This window comes from the organism of the source record quoted next, unplaced genomic scaffold, assembly GCF_019419815.1.
Source record: "Pyrus x bretschneideri cultivar Hongxiangsu unplaced genomic scaffold, Pyrus_bretschneideri_v1 Contig10, whole genome shotgun sequence".
In the NCBI taxonomy this organism is placed as follows: domain Eukaryota; kingdom Viridiplantae; phylum Streptophyta; class Magnoliopsida; order Rosales; family Rosaceae; genus Pyrus; species Pyrus x bretschneideri.
Window position 1 is genome coordinate 8315001 of NW_025999391.1, and position 15919 is coordinate 8330919.

General features: G+C 38.2%; 1 pseudogene; it reads right to left on the reverse strand.

The window, feature by feature from the left end:
- The window catches only part of LOC103939090, a 14306-nt pseudogene extending 7343 nt beyond the window's left edge, over positions 1 to 6963 (reverse strand).
- Between the last annotated feature and the right edge of the window lie 8956 nt (positions 6964 to 15919).

The window sequence follows — 15919 nt, forward strand, 5'->3', positions numbered from 1 at the left end:
CCCTCACTGTATTCATCTTTGCCACAGGTGCAAAGGTCTCTTTGTAATCTACTTCATAAGTCTGAGTAAATCCACGAGCAACCAATCAAGCCTTGTGTCTTTCAATCGTGCCATCTGAATGGAACTTGATCTTGTACACCCAACGACTTCCTACAGCCTTCTTTCCTTTAGGAAGCTTCATGATGGTCCAGGTGTTGTTTTCGTGAAGAGCTTGAAGCTCTTCTGCCATAGCAGCTCTCCATTCGCTATGTAATTTAGCTTCTTGAAAGCTTTGAGGTTCATAGGTCTCAGTAACTATATTGAGGAATACAGCAAATGAAGGTGACACTTTGCTGTAATTAATAACAGAAGTTAAGGGATGCCTGACATTGTAAGTTACATAATCATTTAACTTGGATGGGAGTCTCCTCTCACGGGAAGGATTTCGACGAACTGTGGGAGGTTGAACCACTGGTAGTTGAGCAGTCTCTTGGTTGGAAGGACTTCTTGAGGGTTCAGATAAGATAAGTTCATCAGGTGCCACTGGTGGTGTGTTCTGCAGGTTGTGAGACTGAGAATGGACCTCATTTAGTGTTTGGTCCCTTATGACACCCGTTGCGTCTTCTTTACATGGATATGGTATTGGAAACAAGTCAAGCATGTTCTCCCCCTCTTGAGAGTAGTCCAGAGGTTGAGTGAAGTAAGGCATTGGTTCCTCAAATCTTACATTTCTTGAAACAACCATTTTCCTAGTTGCGGGATTGTAACATTTGTAACCCTTTTGAGTGGAAGAGTAGCCCAAGAAAACACATTTAGCAGCCCGTGGTTCTAGCTTGTCACGTTTTTGTGCTTGAATGTGAACAAAGCATGTACATCCGAACACTCGTAAGTGTGACAAATCGATTTGTCTGCCTTTTAGGATCTCATAGGGTGATTTAAAATTCAAAACCTTACTGGGCAATCTATTGATAAGATATGCAGCAGTAAGAACACCTTGAGACCAGAATTTTTTCGGCACATTCGAGTGAAACATCAGGGCCCTAGTTTTTTCAAGTAGGTCTCTATTCTTCCTTTCTGCTACCCCGTTTTGTTGGGGTGTTCCAACACAACTGGTTTGATGTAGTATGCCATGTGTGCTTAGATAATGAGACATATTATGGGACATATATTCGGAGCCATTATCTGATCGTAAGACATGAATATTTGAAGCAAATTGAGTGTTTACAAGTCTATGAAAATCTTGAAAAACTTCCAACACTTCATTTTTAAATTTCAAAAGATATAACCAAGTTATCCTTGTGAAATCATCCACAAAGGTTACAAAGTATTTGTATCCGTCAAAGGACTCTAGAACTGGTCCCCAAACATCGGAATGCACGATTTCAAAAGGATTACTAGCCCTAGATAGAGAGGAGGTGAAAGGTAACCTAGTGAATTTAGAAAAATGACACACCTCACAAGAACTTGTAACCTTGCACAGGTTTGGAAACAAAAAGGATAGGACTTTATCAGAAGGATGTGCAAGGCGTCGGTGCCAAAGTTGTTCCTGAATCAGGCTTGAGGTGACTTGAAAAGCCTTGGGAGTTTGAACATGCTGGAAAAGATAGTAAAGGCCGTTTAGAAAAAAACCTTCACCAATCATCTTCTTGGTGGTGATATCCTGAAAAATCACAGTTTTTGGAGAGAAGATGGCAGTACAGTTTAGTGCGTTTGTGATTTTTCCAACAGATAAAAGCTGAAAAGGGAATGAAGGAACATATAGGGCCTCAGACTCGACATTACTAGAGATCAAATGTATTTTTCCTTTCCCTACAACCATGGCACCCTTGCCATTAGCAACTGACACTTGGGATGGACGTGAAAGTCTTTTAAAATCATACAGATTTGTGGACTTGTTGGTCATATGATCAGTGGCTCCTGAATCTATAATCCAATAATCATGCATATTACCTATTTTAAGCGCAGTTGAGAAGGATCGTAAGATACCTGGAATATCTTGTTGTGTCACGCCTTCTTTCCCAGCCAAAAAACCAGCAAACTGCCGAAGTAGAGCAGCTGGTTTGTTGTCAACATGACTGGTTGATCCTTCATTCTCCCCACCACCTTGTTTCTTGTGAAGGAAGCGCAGTCATGATCAGCTAGCAGATATCTTCACCAAAGGACTGGCATTTACTACTTTTCATCATCTCCTATCCAAGCTCGGATCAATTGATCCCTTTGATCCAGCTTGAGGGGGAGTATTGGAAGAAGTTCTAGGGTTAGTCTAAGTTAACCCTAAATCCTAGTCGGCAAGCATGGGTGTATGTATGGTACATTGCAGTCTAACAACTAAGTATGGCTGTCATAGTTGTCATAGTGGTGACAGTTAGATTTCCACCTTGCTTTAGTTGTTAGACCTTTAGTTGTTGGTAAAGCATAAATCAAGGAAGTGTTGTTCCATGTTTTCTGCTTTGCTTTTTCTTGTTTTCTGCTTTACTTTTCCTTGTTTTCTGCTTCTGTTTCTTTTCCTTTCTTCCGCTCATTTATATGAGCTTTCCTTGTACTTTGTTTTACATAATACAAAAATAGACATTCAAAATTCAATACCCTGCACACACACACGCTGCACAAACACACACGCTACACACACACTGCACACACTATCTGCGCACATCGCTGCACACACTATCTGCGCACATCGCTGCACACACACACACACACGCTGCACACACTATCTGCGCACATTGCAAGCACAGACACACACACACAGAGAATTAAAATTGTAAGTTCAACACCAACAACAAACCCTAAATTCAACCCCAATAGAAAACCCTAAAATTCAAAAATTCTAATTAAAACACAAAATTACATAATCAATTGCATAATTAGAGAGAAAATGATAACTAGATTCAATCAATTGAAAGAAAATTGCAAGAAAAATAGGAGGGGGAAGAATAGAGGGAGGGGCGGAATCCTAGAAGAAGAAATCTGAAAAGTACTGTGATTCAAACGAAGAAGAAGTTGAGAAGACGAACCTGGGATGAGAGGAAGAGAGAGTGCCTGGAGAGGAAGAAAGAGCACCTGGAGAGCACTGGAGAGCGCCTGTAGAGGAAGAGATGGTGAGGAAGATTGCTCTTTCCAACCGAAGCCCGACTAATTTGTACCGTGCATTTGCACGGTATTACTAAGCAGGTAAGCATCGGGTAAAAAATGTGGGCCCGGATTATTTAATCCGGTGCTTATTTAATCCAAACGGTCACCAAACACGGTACACCGTATGATTAGTCCTATCCGGTGCCTTATACGGTGTACCAAACAGGGTTGCACTAGAAACACCTTTAAAAATACTGATGAAACTAAATAATGAAATAACTAGAAGACATTAACTCTATTTCGACAGCCTTCCGTCATAAAAATAAGAACATGCAGGGGATCAAAGAAAAAGATGGGAGAAAGATCTCGTTCAATAAAAGAAAAGGAAAAGGAAAACTTAAAGCATACCTTTTGAGTGAAGGTCCTTAAAGATATGAACTTGCTAGAGCAGCCAAACTATTGCGGCTGGTAAAGGCCAAGCAATGGTTTCTCTCTCTCTTGAACTCTCCTTCTTGCAGCCTCCCTTGCTTTTAAGTGCAGCTGCTTCTTCGACGGATATAGCCCTTGGCTTCTCATCTCTCTTTCTCTTTCCAACAGCAACAGACGAAGGAGCACCTTTAACAGATCTCTTAGGATGTAATGAAGATGAAACCACTGGCCCAGGTGGAGGCCCGTTTTGAGCTTTATCAGCACCTTTGTTTTCTGTAGCTGATCCTGCACCTGAGGTTGACGCTGGCATTTTCAAAATAGTTTTTTTTATATACAGCATTTGCTAAGAACTGTGGGTTCGCATATGCCTCTTCCTGTGTCACCCACTTGCCTGTTGTGTTTCTTCAAGTAAATATATCAACTACAACACATATTCTAAAAGGATGATTAAGCTAACACAATATTCAGAATATAAGTCCAGTGAGTCAATACCTATAGAATCAGAATAGTAGAAGCCCGCATTCGTATCATAGTAAAAACCATTACTTTGATTGTAGTAATAACCTGATGTGCTGTTATACTGCCATTCTGTCACCAATCAGAGTTATATCAGTTTCAATAAATAAGAAGTAAACAAGAACTATTGATCAACAAAGCTTAAGGCATGCTTCGTCAAATAGCAATAAAGGACCCATTTAGTACCAAATAATATTCATGAACCACCCTAAAGAGATGCTTATTACATTTTGAAATACTCATTTCTGTTCAGCAATTATTGGCATACTATCAAACCAGACAAGGGTGGCAAGAGATCAACCTAACAACACAATGTCTAGTTCATTCTAGGCAATTTGCATAACTTACTGGCTTAATGTCTTCATCTCCTGGTCAACATCCCTAACCCAGCAGTGAAATTTTGTTTTCCACTTGTTAGAAAAAAGAAACGAAGTAAAAAATAATATCACTAGCTTTTAAGGAACCATGCCTTCCTTTTTCCTTTTCTCCTCCCTTGTAGAGTGCTTTCTTCGGCAAAATGCCTCAAGAGTAGTTTCTCAAGCTTCGCTGGTTGAGAAATAATTTTTTTACATGCAGCCTGATTGTTGTATTGTCTAAACATAATTGCCTCAGAGTAGTTTCTCAAGCCTCTCTGGTTGAAAAATAAATTTTTTACATGCAGCCCGATTGTTGTATTGTCTACACATAAAAAAACTAAACAATGTTCTTATTATCGTGAGTTGTTCAAGAGTTGAGCTGTCAGCAAGAAGTTCAGTTATTCAACAGTCCTATACTCCTATTCCAACATTCATGGTACTCTGGGTCTATAAACCATATGGCCAAGTAGAATAAACTAAGCTTTTGATTCCATATCAGTACAGAGAAAGGAAAAAAGATGCATCAGATTGTCAAAAATAATGAAGCGGGGTTCTCCAAAGTGATTGGGGTGTAATATACAGGCTTATTCCATAGCGTGCAAGAATAGTGTAGCCCTAACTTTGCAACAACCGTGGAAAAAAAATTTACAGTGCTTACTCTCTAGTTCATCATCGTCAACCTCAAATACACGAGAATCTTTAGCCTCCTTTAAGTTTGCCACATCCTTTTGATAGCTGCGCTTAGCTTTCTGTAAACATTCAGGACCAAAAAAAATCAGCATAAATAAAATTTTCTCAGGTCAGTGTCTCATAGAAAGAAGAATTGTCTACCAAGAAACTAAATTCATAAGTTTTACAATAAATCATAATTCATAAGACAAAGGAGTGGAGGAAATAGTTGTGCTCAACTTTTTCACAAATTCTGGTTTGCCATTCGAATGTATTTGAAAACATAATTAGTTTTGAATTGATAACAGCTACTCTCGGACTGCTAACAAAATGGCAATATCGATGAGAACAAGAATAGGAGTGAACCATAGTATTAAAGAGGAGAAGCACTACCACCAAAGAATTGCCATTATAAAATGAACCTCCATTATCCGAATAGATGTGTTCATACATATATTAAAACCACTTATAACTTCGAATAACCTTTTGATACTCACTGCTTCAATTTGCAGAAGGGCGCGCTCCGCTTCCTTTTCTTCCTTCTCCTTTGCAGGCTTTTTCTTTTCGCATATCAGCAAGCTTCTTAGCAACATTATCCTTGTGTCGTTGACCAAGCTCATGATTTCGAATGCTGGAAGGATTGTACGATATGTAGATTTTGCCGAAGTCACACCATTTGTTACCCCAGCTAACCCAATACTGCAAACAGAGAAGAAAACGGAGAAAAACTAACAAGGTAAGATAATATACACAAAACAAGCCATAGTCAGCGCAGCAGAAGGGGAATTATTGAAAATCAAATCAAATCGCACCCAAAATGTTAAAAAGAAGATGATTATTCTTTTCAGACTTCCGAGTAGTGAATTTCGAGAACAAGCTTTCTTTCAGCATACTAAATAAACTATACCATCAGGCATCAGTGTATCACTATGCTTCTGGAAATCAAACAAGTTTTTGCCTTTCGGAACCTTTGAATTGCAATAGATATCAAAACAGAGCCAAAATCGCATTCTTTTTATCCCCAAATCAGAAAAAACGTGCCGGGATCACATAATTAGCAACCCAGATTTCTAACTATTAGCATCAAATGGGTCCCAATGCAGCCATAACTCTAACATTGGCAAGAACACGAAGCAGCTAAGTAAATCTTGTTACTCGCATAACGGGTTTTGCTTATTATTCATGAATATTGCTCTTCAATTAATCAATCAAAATGAGGAAGAAAAAAAATCAAGAAACCTTCCTGTTCAAAATTAGTGTAAAAAAAAAAAAAGAGAAGGTTGAAGGCGGAGGAGGATACCTCAGTCATGGCGACGAATTGGGAGTTGTGAAGGTGGTGGGAGAAAAGCCCTAAACCAGACCCCGTTAGGGAAAATTTGTCAGATTGAGACAGGAATTCCATTTGGCGGGTTAAACTCCGACGACTAGTTGAGTCGGTCTTATTAATTTTCTTAAATCCATAACTCCTCTGTTATCTCTTAAATTAACAAAAATAAAATACAAAAAAAACAAGAGTCTCGCCGACTCCCGCCTCTGGTATTCTTCTCTTCCTCTTCTGATACAACAATTTTCTTTCTACCCAGTCTCCATGTCCAAGCACTGAACCATAGAACCAAATATCTCACTCAAAATCCCTTACCTCCTTCCTATGCGACCTCGACGCCGCCTCCGGAACCTTATTCGCGTGGCTAAGCTTAGCGGAGACATGAGAGAGCAAAGCCGAATCCAAAGTAATCTTTGAGCTTCGTCGCCCTTCTCAGCTTGAATTGCGTAGAGTTGCGAGCCTTGAGGTAGCTCTGAACATCTCCTTGCAAACAATTGTGTAGTAGATTCAAATTGATGAAATCAATGGAAGAATTTCCAAATCGTATGTGTGATACAGATGTGTAGGGAATATGGGGATGCGATGGAGGAGATCAAGGCGGAGAGATGGAGGAGGAGGACGGTCGAACGAGGCGTTTCTCGATGTCTTGGACAGTGGCGACAGGGCTCGGAGTCGATTTTTTTTTTTTTTCAACTTTAGGAGTTCAAACTTGTAAAGTGGACAGGTGTCGCGCTTTTAGAGAGTCCACATGCCTTTTTGGATGCGGGAGATTTTATCTTCAAGAAGTAAACATGTCATGAATGAATAAAACCTTGATCAGTATCTTAACTACGGATGGGAACGGTTCCGCTCTCAAACCAAAATCGGAATCAGAAAATATCAACGGTTCAGTGCAATTTCCTTCGAATTTATTACTAGACCTTATTTTTTGATTTATAACGATTCATGTTCGGTTCATATCAGTTTGCGATTCTAATCAAAATTATATATATCAAAATAGGATCAAGAGATGAAGATTTTGATAAAGATTTTTATACTCTATTGTAACATTTAGATCTTATAACATTGAACGGTGTTGATTAAGAGTTATGTGGAGACTTTTAAACATTAAATGAATTGAATGATGATGTGGAATATATAAATTAAAAAAAATGGTAAAATAAAATTGAAATTTTTTTTTAAAAAAAAAAAAAAGTTAAAATCTGATACAGAAAAAATGTGAAACTGAAAGATGAAGAGAAGAAGACTAAATTCAAAATCTTCATTCTTGGATCTTGGGTTGTTAGAGTTTTGCTATGGAGGTGACAAAGTGATTGAGTTGTTTGTCAAAACTTAGAGTGCTTAAACCTTCTCAGGATAAAACCGTAACTTAGACTTTCAACCAAGGCATGAAGTTGCAGGCCTCATCGGTAAACAAAGAGGAAGATGGAGGTTAAAGTATTTTTAGGGTTCTGTTTTTTTTTTTTTTTTTAAATTAAAAAAAAATCTATTATTTTTATCAGATAAATATATTTTTTAAATTAAATTAGTGTTTTCCTTATTAGTTATAATCCAAATCATCATCTAATTCATTTAATGTTTAAAAGTCTTCACATAACTCTTAATCAATACCGTTGGATATTATAAGACCTAATAACATTTTTACACTCTTCTTATAACATCCAACGGTATTGATTAAGAGTTATGTGAAGACTTTTAAACATGAAATGAATTGGATGATGATTTGGAATATAACTAATAAAGAAAATACTAATCTAAATTAAAAATTAATATCTAATAGGATAAAATTGAAAAAACCAATAATCAAACTTTGAACCTAGCGTAAAAAAATTAAAAAAAATAAGAAAAAAAAAACATGAAAATATTGTAACCTCCATCTCCCTCCTTGCAATGCCTTGGATGAAATCTCCCCTTTCATTTTATAAAAAATGAACCCTAATAAATAACAAAAAAGGAATGATTTAAAAATAAAAAAAAAAAAAAAAAAGAGAGAGAGGTGATACCAGGGATTGGATTTATACTCAGCGGAAACGGAATTGCTATAATAAAAAAAAAAATTGAAAGCGCAGACGAATGAAATCAAGTTGTTTGTTTGATTCGAAATGCTAAAAAAAGTAGAAAAATCATCAATGACCTAAATCGACAAAACTAAAAAGATTTTGTAAACCCTAATTTAATCACCCTACATATATGAACAATAATATACGATTTAGGGTTTTGTACGTTTTGCTTACGTAATAAAGATTCAAGAGACTAATAGCTTGATTCGTTGTAGAAGGCATCAAATTTCATATCAATCCTATGAAAGTTGCATACCTCATCGGCAAAGAGGGAGATGGAGGTTACAGTACTTCGAATCAATGGAGTTCTACCTCCTTTCTTGTTTGCATGCTTAAAACTAGGGTTTCTTCCTTTTTAATTTTATTTTTAATTACCTTCCATGTTTTATGCTTTTTGAATTATATTTTTATGTTTAATATTAGTTAAAATCCACTTAAGCATCCATGTCATTTAATGAATGAATATGAACCTTTGGATGTTTTGTAATCTGAAGTTTTTAAAAAAGTGTAAAAATATTTGTCAAAATGTTTGTCTCTTGATCATATCCCTATATATTTTTTTATTTGAATCTTCTACTTTCCTGGTTATTATGCCCACTACTCCACCCCAATACCGAGCTAGAACATGCCATACATATTTGTGCCAGCAAGAAATATAAATTCAACTAATGACTAACAATGCTACTTCCTGCACACTCTTAAATAAAATAAAATCCGATATTGGTAAACCATTAGAAAACATCAACTAGAGCTTATAAGAAAGAAAACTTGACACACCCCAACCGAGGCCAGGGCATGCTGGCCGTCACGTGGAAGTGACGTAGCCATGTGCACAGTGCGGAAGCTAAAAGAAATAATATAAAAGTACGAATAATTTAAAACTAGCATATGTAATGTGATAAAATAAGTGCTAGCGTAAGTGAGACGCTGAATTCAGAGCCTAAAGACTACAGCAGTCCAAAGAAAAGATACAACAATAGTGCACCCGAAGGTGCCCCTACATCGGTGAGTGTCTGTCAGAAATGCCGGGACGTCCTCTGGGAAAACCACCGAACCCGCTAAGCTACTAGAACCTGGAGGGGCGCAAAACAAAAGCGTGAGTGGGCAAAAACAAATTCTTTGAAAACCATTTCATAAAATACATTCTAACCCCTCGCCGTAAAACCTGTATACTTCCCAGAAAATAAACATATATACGTAGGTATAAATATGCCAAATATGCTTAAGGGTATGCCATCATGCTCAAAGGTATGTCGTCATGCTCAAAGCCTCATAATAATATGCAAGTGCTCAAGTATAAACCGTGTCAATAACTTATCACTGGCAACCGGAGTCACCTAAAGTGACCTGTACGGCTGAATCTAGAGCTCAAATCTCAATCTCAACAACTAAACCTGCCCATGAGTCGAAACCACCTATAGTGGTCTGTACGACAAGCCTGGGTGTAATACATGTAAACGCTCTAGTGCTACGATCACGTGAAGGCTGTGCGAATAATCGCGGGTCACCTACGAGTCGGAACCACCTATAGTGGTCTGTACGACAGGACTGTGCACCTAACTTGGATCCAAGCTGAGCGTGTGGTGCGGGAGGTGAACAACACGTGAAGGACTGTGCCCTACTCTGGGCGGGAGCACTACCACCGGGGGTGCAGGTTATGAGCTCTCTAAGCATCTCTAATCACTATTGAATGCATATATGAAATAACGCTTACCTGGCACTTACCTGTGCCTCCACATCACCATTATATATATAAACGTATAAATGAATATATATAATAACCATATATGCAACTAACCATGCATAATAACCAATTATATAAAAGAAACGGCATATAACGAATAAGCATTTATACTAATTTCTGGGAATTATATGTATATACGAAAAACCAAAAGCCCACTCACTGGTATGTGGAAGGGTCGTAGCCCCCCTACCTCGAGTGTGCACGCTCGTCCTCGGGATAGGAATCACCTATATGCGAATTAACTATAAAAACGTTAACTTTAAAACACATAACCTTCCGTTCAAAATAACTTCTCATACATTGCTCAAAATGGACAAATGAATATACCAACGTGCTCTACACAACCTCAGGATCACAACCATATTTTTAGAAAAATTTTCCTCCGCCGCACTCGCCGCCACGCGCCGGCCAAGGCACGACCATACGCGCCAGCCACGCACAGGCACGTGTGGCGCACACTGACGGCGTCAACTGACGCCGTTAGGAATATTCCGTCAAAACTGACAGATTCCGTTAACGGCGTCAGGAATATTCCGTCAGAATTCTGACGGAATATTCCGTCACCTTCTTCGGCGAGGCTCCGACGCCGTCGCCGGAAAACCTGCAACTTGGGTTTTCTCGCTCGTTTCTCAACCGTTTTTCATGATTTTTACACCAAAATAAAGCTCTAAGCTAGTAGAACACGATCCTACGAGTTTTAAGGCCTAAAACTACAAGATTATACCTGTCCAAATCTCCAAAACTCGGCCAACTCCACATCCAACGATCCCGACGTCCAAATTCACCCAACGAGCTACTCCGAGACTCCTGGGAACCTCACAAACACAACTACAAGCTTCAAAATCCCAAAAACTAGCTAGGTTAATTTTGCATGAATAGTACCCCAAACGGAGCTTGTGAAATCGACGTGAAAACGTCGAAGTTCTTACCTGAAAATGGCACCACTGGACTCCTCTCAGCCTCACAAGCACGATGGTGGTCTTGGTTCCCTCGATCTGTGATGTTTTAGTGTAGTTGTGTGTGTGTCCGTACGAGTTTGAAGGAGAAGAAGAAGGATAGAGACTCGGGAGAGAGAGAGAGACAAGGAAAGACAGTGAGAGTGAGAGTGACAGTGTGTGTGTGTGTGTGGCCCAACACATGCCACACCACACAAAGCAACCAAAAACATAACGAAAGCAAACTAGGGGCAAAACAGTCTTTTCACACGTACGTTTCCGATAATTCCGGGACGGGATGTCACAAAACTTATGTTTCGGGTATTATTAGATGGCGGCTACGTGTTGGGATAATGGATAGGAGAAGAACTGAAGAAAAAATAAATAAAGAAGAGAAGAACTGAAGAAAATGGAAAGAGATGTGGTGCAAAAAAAGAAGAGGGGAGAGAGGAAGAAATAAGAAATAAAAAAAACAATAATGTCAGTTTAAGCATGAGAGGTTTTGACACACCCTGACCCAGAATGTCCACTTAGACTCCGAAGCGAGCTGTGTTGGCCGACACCAGGAGGGTGATGAAGCCATAAAGTGTAGTGATGTGGAAAATGTAAGTAAATTTAAACCTAAAAGTGCCTAAGTATAAGAGTGTGTTTGTGAGCGAGAACGAACCCATTTCACACATGATGTCAGAGCATAAGTAAAGTACAGTAGAGTGGATTGAGAATTATATCATCGAAGGTAATCTCTAATACCAAGATTTACCACGAATCCTCGTTGATACGAAAGCTCAGCTACTAAAACCTAGAGAGGTGAATAAGGGTGAGTGGGCCTAAAAATAAAGCTTTGTAAAAACCTTTTCGAAAACATAATAACCCCTCGCCGTAAAATAAGTATAGTTTCCAAAATATACATACTATGTATAGTAAGAAAATACTTACCGTAGCCCGCAATATCTCAAGAATTCATTACGGCACAATATCTCGTAAATAAGTGCATGACGTAAGTAAACATATCATATCGAGTGCTCATCGACATGTGCTGACACATGAATTCATGTAGAGATATTCTAACATGAACAAGACAGGGTGTAATAATGATATACATTATAGTACTACAATCACGTGAAGACTAGCGCTATGCGTAGCACATACGAGTCCTAATTGCCTATAGCAATCTAGGACGGGATTAGCTACAATGGATCCAAAGTGAGCATACAGTGTGATGTGCACATACACGTGAAAGACTAGCCCTGACCCAGGTGAGTACTAACACCAGTGCAGCAAATGATGAACATATAACATAAATATAGTCATGCCACAGTGATTCAATAATTCTAGTCAACATAACATTATTCAGCTGTAAACCTAAATTAAGGCATCATGTGAGATTTATAATGATTTTCTAATTATCTTCGCTACGTCATTTCTTATAAAGACCCACTCACAAATCATTATTAAATATAGAAACTTCATTATTATATATATATATATGGAAACCAAACAAATATATGTATATATCAAAAAAAAGACCCACTCACAGATCATGTCGTCGAGTCGAACCCATCTCATAGCATTGAGAGTCCTTGCGATGTGTTTCGCCTAGAAACGAAACCATTTATGTAAACACGTTAGTACGGCTAATAAAGAAACTATTTTAAAACAATCGAATTTTGGAAAACGGAGGGTGGATTTAGGTCTTGCATGTCGAGAAACCTAAAGAGGGACCTCGGGCTCCTCCATGAGCCGTCGTACGCGCAACTCGCAGTGGCTCCCTCACGCGCACCCAGGCGTCTACGAGTACGACGATACTCGCCTTTTTCGCCTGCATTTTGCAAATTTTTGGTCCGACTTCTAGAGCTTTTATCGAGCTTAATTCTTAACCAAATTTGATAATTCAAAAACCAATGTGAAGCTAGAAACATAGGGAACAAGACTATACCTATTGGAAGCCCAATCGTGGCCGATGTTGGCTGGGAAAATGGTCTGAAAGTGGTGAAATGGCCACGGATCCTAATTTTCCAGAAATTTGGGAAATTTTTCCCAGGTTGCTTCTTGCATTACATCGTCATCCAATCACCATTTTAGAAACAAGAAAGATTTAGGGGTCTCGAGGCTCACTATGGTCGGGAAAGGGAATGAACAGTGATAGAGCCACTGTACAATGCAAGTTTCATGGCTGGTTTGAGTTCGCAGCTTGAAGTCCTAGTTCCTTGTTTAGAAGGTTGATGAAATCCATTGATGTGGCTAGTTAAAGTAGTCATAATGGTGGTTTCGGCTTCCTGGTCATCCAATATTTCTAAAGGCAGAAGGAACATCAAGGCCACTGATGGCTTGTTGTGAGGCTTGTAACTAGTGAGTGGTTCAGCCGGGGCTCACCGGAGATCGCAGATGGCGATAAGGCTTGGCTGTTTTGTGTTGCACAAAGAGTGCAGAGAAAGAGGGTTTGAAATATGAGGGAGGAGAGTGGGGTATTGGCCCCACTGGCTCACCAAACAAGATCAAAAAATAGAAAATTACAAAAACATCATCTGCAAGCGTGAAATTACTTAAACGCCCTTTACGTTTGTATTTTTGTAAAATTTTAACCGTAGCTTTGATTTTGATTCTGTTTACACTTACATGTTTGTCGTGATGAGCACTACGAGGATACGCCAAAAGAATGTTTCATACATCTCACAAGACGCCGGTCAACAAAAGTCAACATCTTCGCCTTTAGCAGCATTTTCGTCAATTATTAGTAAAATCGTAAAAGAGAATGTCGTTCCGTCGCGATCGGATTGCAATGTTTCCTTTTTCATGCCTCCAAACTCATACTTTCCTTCTCCTTCAATACAATACTATTATATAATACTTTTTATAAAAACATAAGGTCAAAAATATTTATATATATGTATAATAACATCCCGTCAAAATACGTATATATAATAATGTAAAGTTAAAATAATTATACTGAAATTAAAACTAAACATAGAATATTTTTCACCTACACACTCGTTGCGTCACGCACTCCGAACATACATGTGTAATATCTTTGGGTTAAGCCCAAACCATAAATAAATGAATAAATAAATAAAAATACTATCGTAACGGACCTACTTGCCCACTTACTTAATGAATCCAATGAATAAGTTATCGATATTACAGTCTGTAGCCTGTAATACCAACAACACATTGTTGTCTCGATAAGCAAGCAACAAATTCTCGAGGGCGCAAAATTACCATCTTGCCCCTCATTGGGACATACATATAAATCGTCTGATTAGTGTCTCGACCGCGCTCACGTATTACCATCTCGGGAGACAACGCAAATAACACACAATTTCCTAAATTGTAATCTCGATTATTCAAATACCTGTTCGTAATAATCCTCAGTCAATCATTTGATATGCATGAAATCTTCATATAACGTCTCAAATAGTGCCATAACCAAAATTGAAAATTGTAACCGTGGTTACACGCAACTCTAATAGAGATAGGTGTCATTCATAATCATACTAAAATTGTAGAACGAATAAACGCAACATGTCCACCAAGGTCTAGATAATTCGTTTCGATTGGGCGTTAGTCTGAGGGTGAAAATGTGGTACTAGACATAGACTTAGTACACATGGCCTTAAAAAAAAAAAAAAAAAAAAAAAAAAAAAAAAAAAAACACTTCCCAAGACTTGAAAGTGAAATGCGCATCACAAAGAGATACAGTAGTGACATGCACACCAAGTACCCAAACAATGTAGTTCACAAAGCCTTAGCAAGCATCTTCATAATGAATTTCTCTTGGATTAAGCAAAAAACTATGTCGATAAGGCCAAAAGAACACTCAAGAATTTGAGGGTCAAACTATAATCATCATAATATACAAGATACCTCGTACTGTGAGCTTATGGTGTTATTTCCCAACTCCATTCAGATACAGGAAGTGATTATAACCACTCGAATGATTCTTAATCATTTGTAAGTAACGCCAAATCGATACTCGTGAATCCCAACTAGAATGAGATAGGACAAGCTAAAGATGTTCAAGGGTAGATATGTCTTTTACTACTGTAACAATAATTACGTTTGCATAACCGGGGTAATACACGATAATACAAGCATAGAGGTTAATCTGGTTCTTCCATCGTCGTTGATAGAAATTCGGCTTATTTCAAATGAAGATGTATTTGAGAAAGCTAAGGTTGGTGAAGATTTTTGGACATGTTTCTCTATAGAGAAATGTCATCCGATTTTCAAGTAAAGAAGGTAATTGTTAATTCCAGGTCATGAGTAAGATGGTTTATTTCATACGGTTCACATAAGCGATACACATCACGCTACATCGGCACATAGCCGAAACATTCAGTGAACATCACTGTAAAGTTCAAAATTATTGATGTCATCAAAAGGTATAAGGATAGTGCTTGATTGAGACAACACTTCAGTTGTTAAAACTTTATTCATATCCAACATCCCAAACTAAACTAACTTTCCTCAGTCAATAGGTGAGGAAAAACATTATAGTGGAAAAATCGCTAACAAATTGTCGATAAAATCGACAAGACCAGAGATTTCGTGAATTTCACAGCACTTCGTGAAAATTTCAACTTTATTCTACTACAATATTTTTGGTAAAAAGAAAATAATATCGTCCACTGAGAACACGTCTCCCAAGAAATGTATTCGCTCTAAACAAGTTAAAAATTTGAAGAATTTGGTATAAGCTGACCATTGGTGTTTAGAGAATTTAGTCTCATTGCCAATGTAGATGAGAAAGTCGTGAATAAGACCACTACGAATTCGCTACGGAAGAAACTTGAGTTCCAAAAGTTGGTTGGGTAGACCAACAATTCGAAGTATGGGTA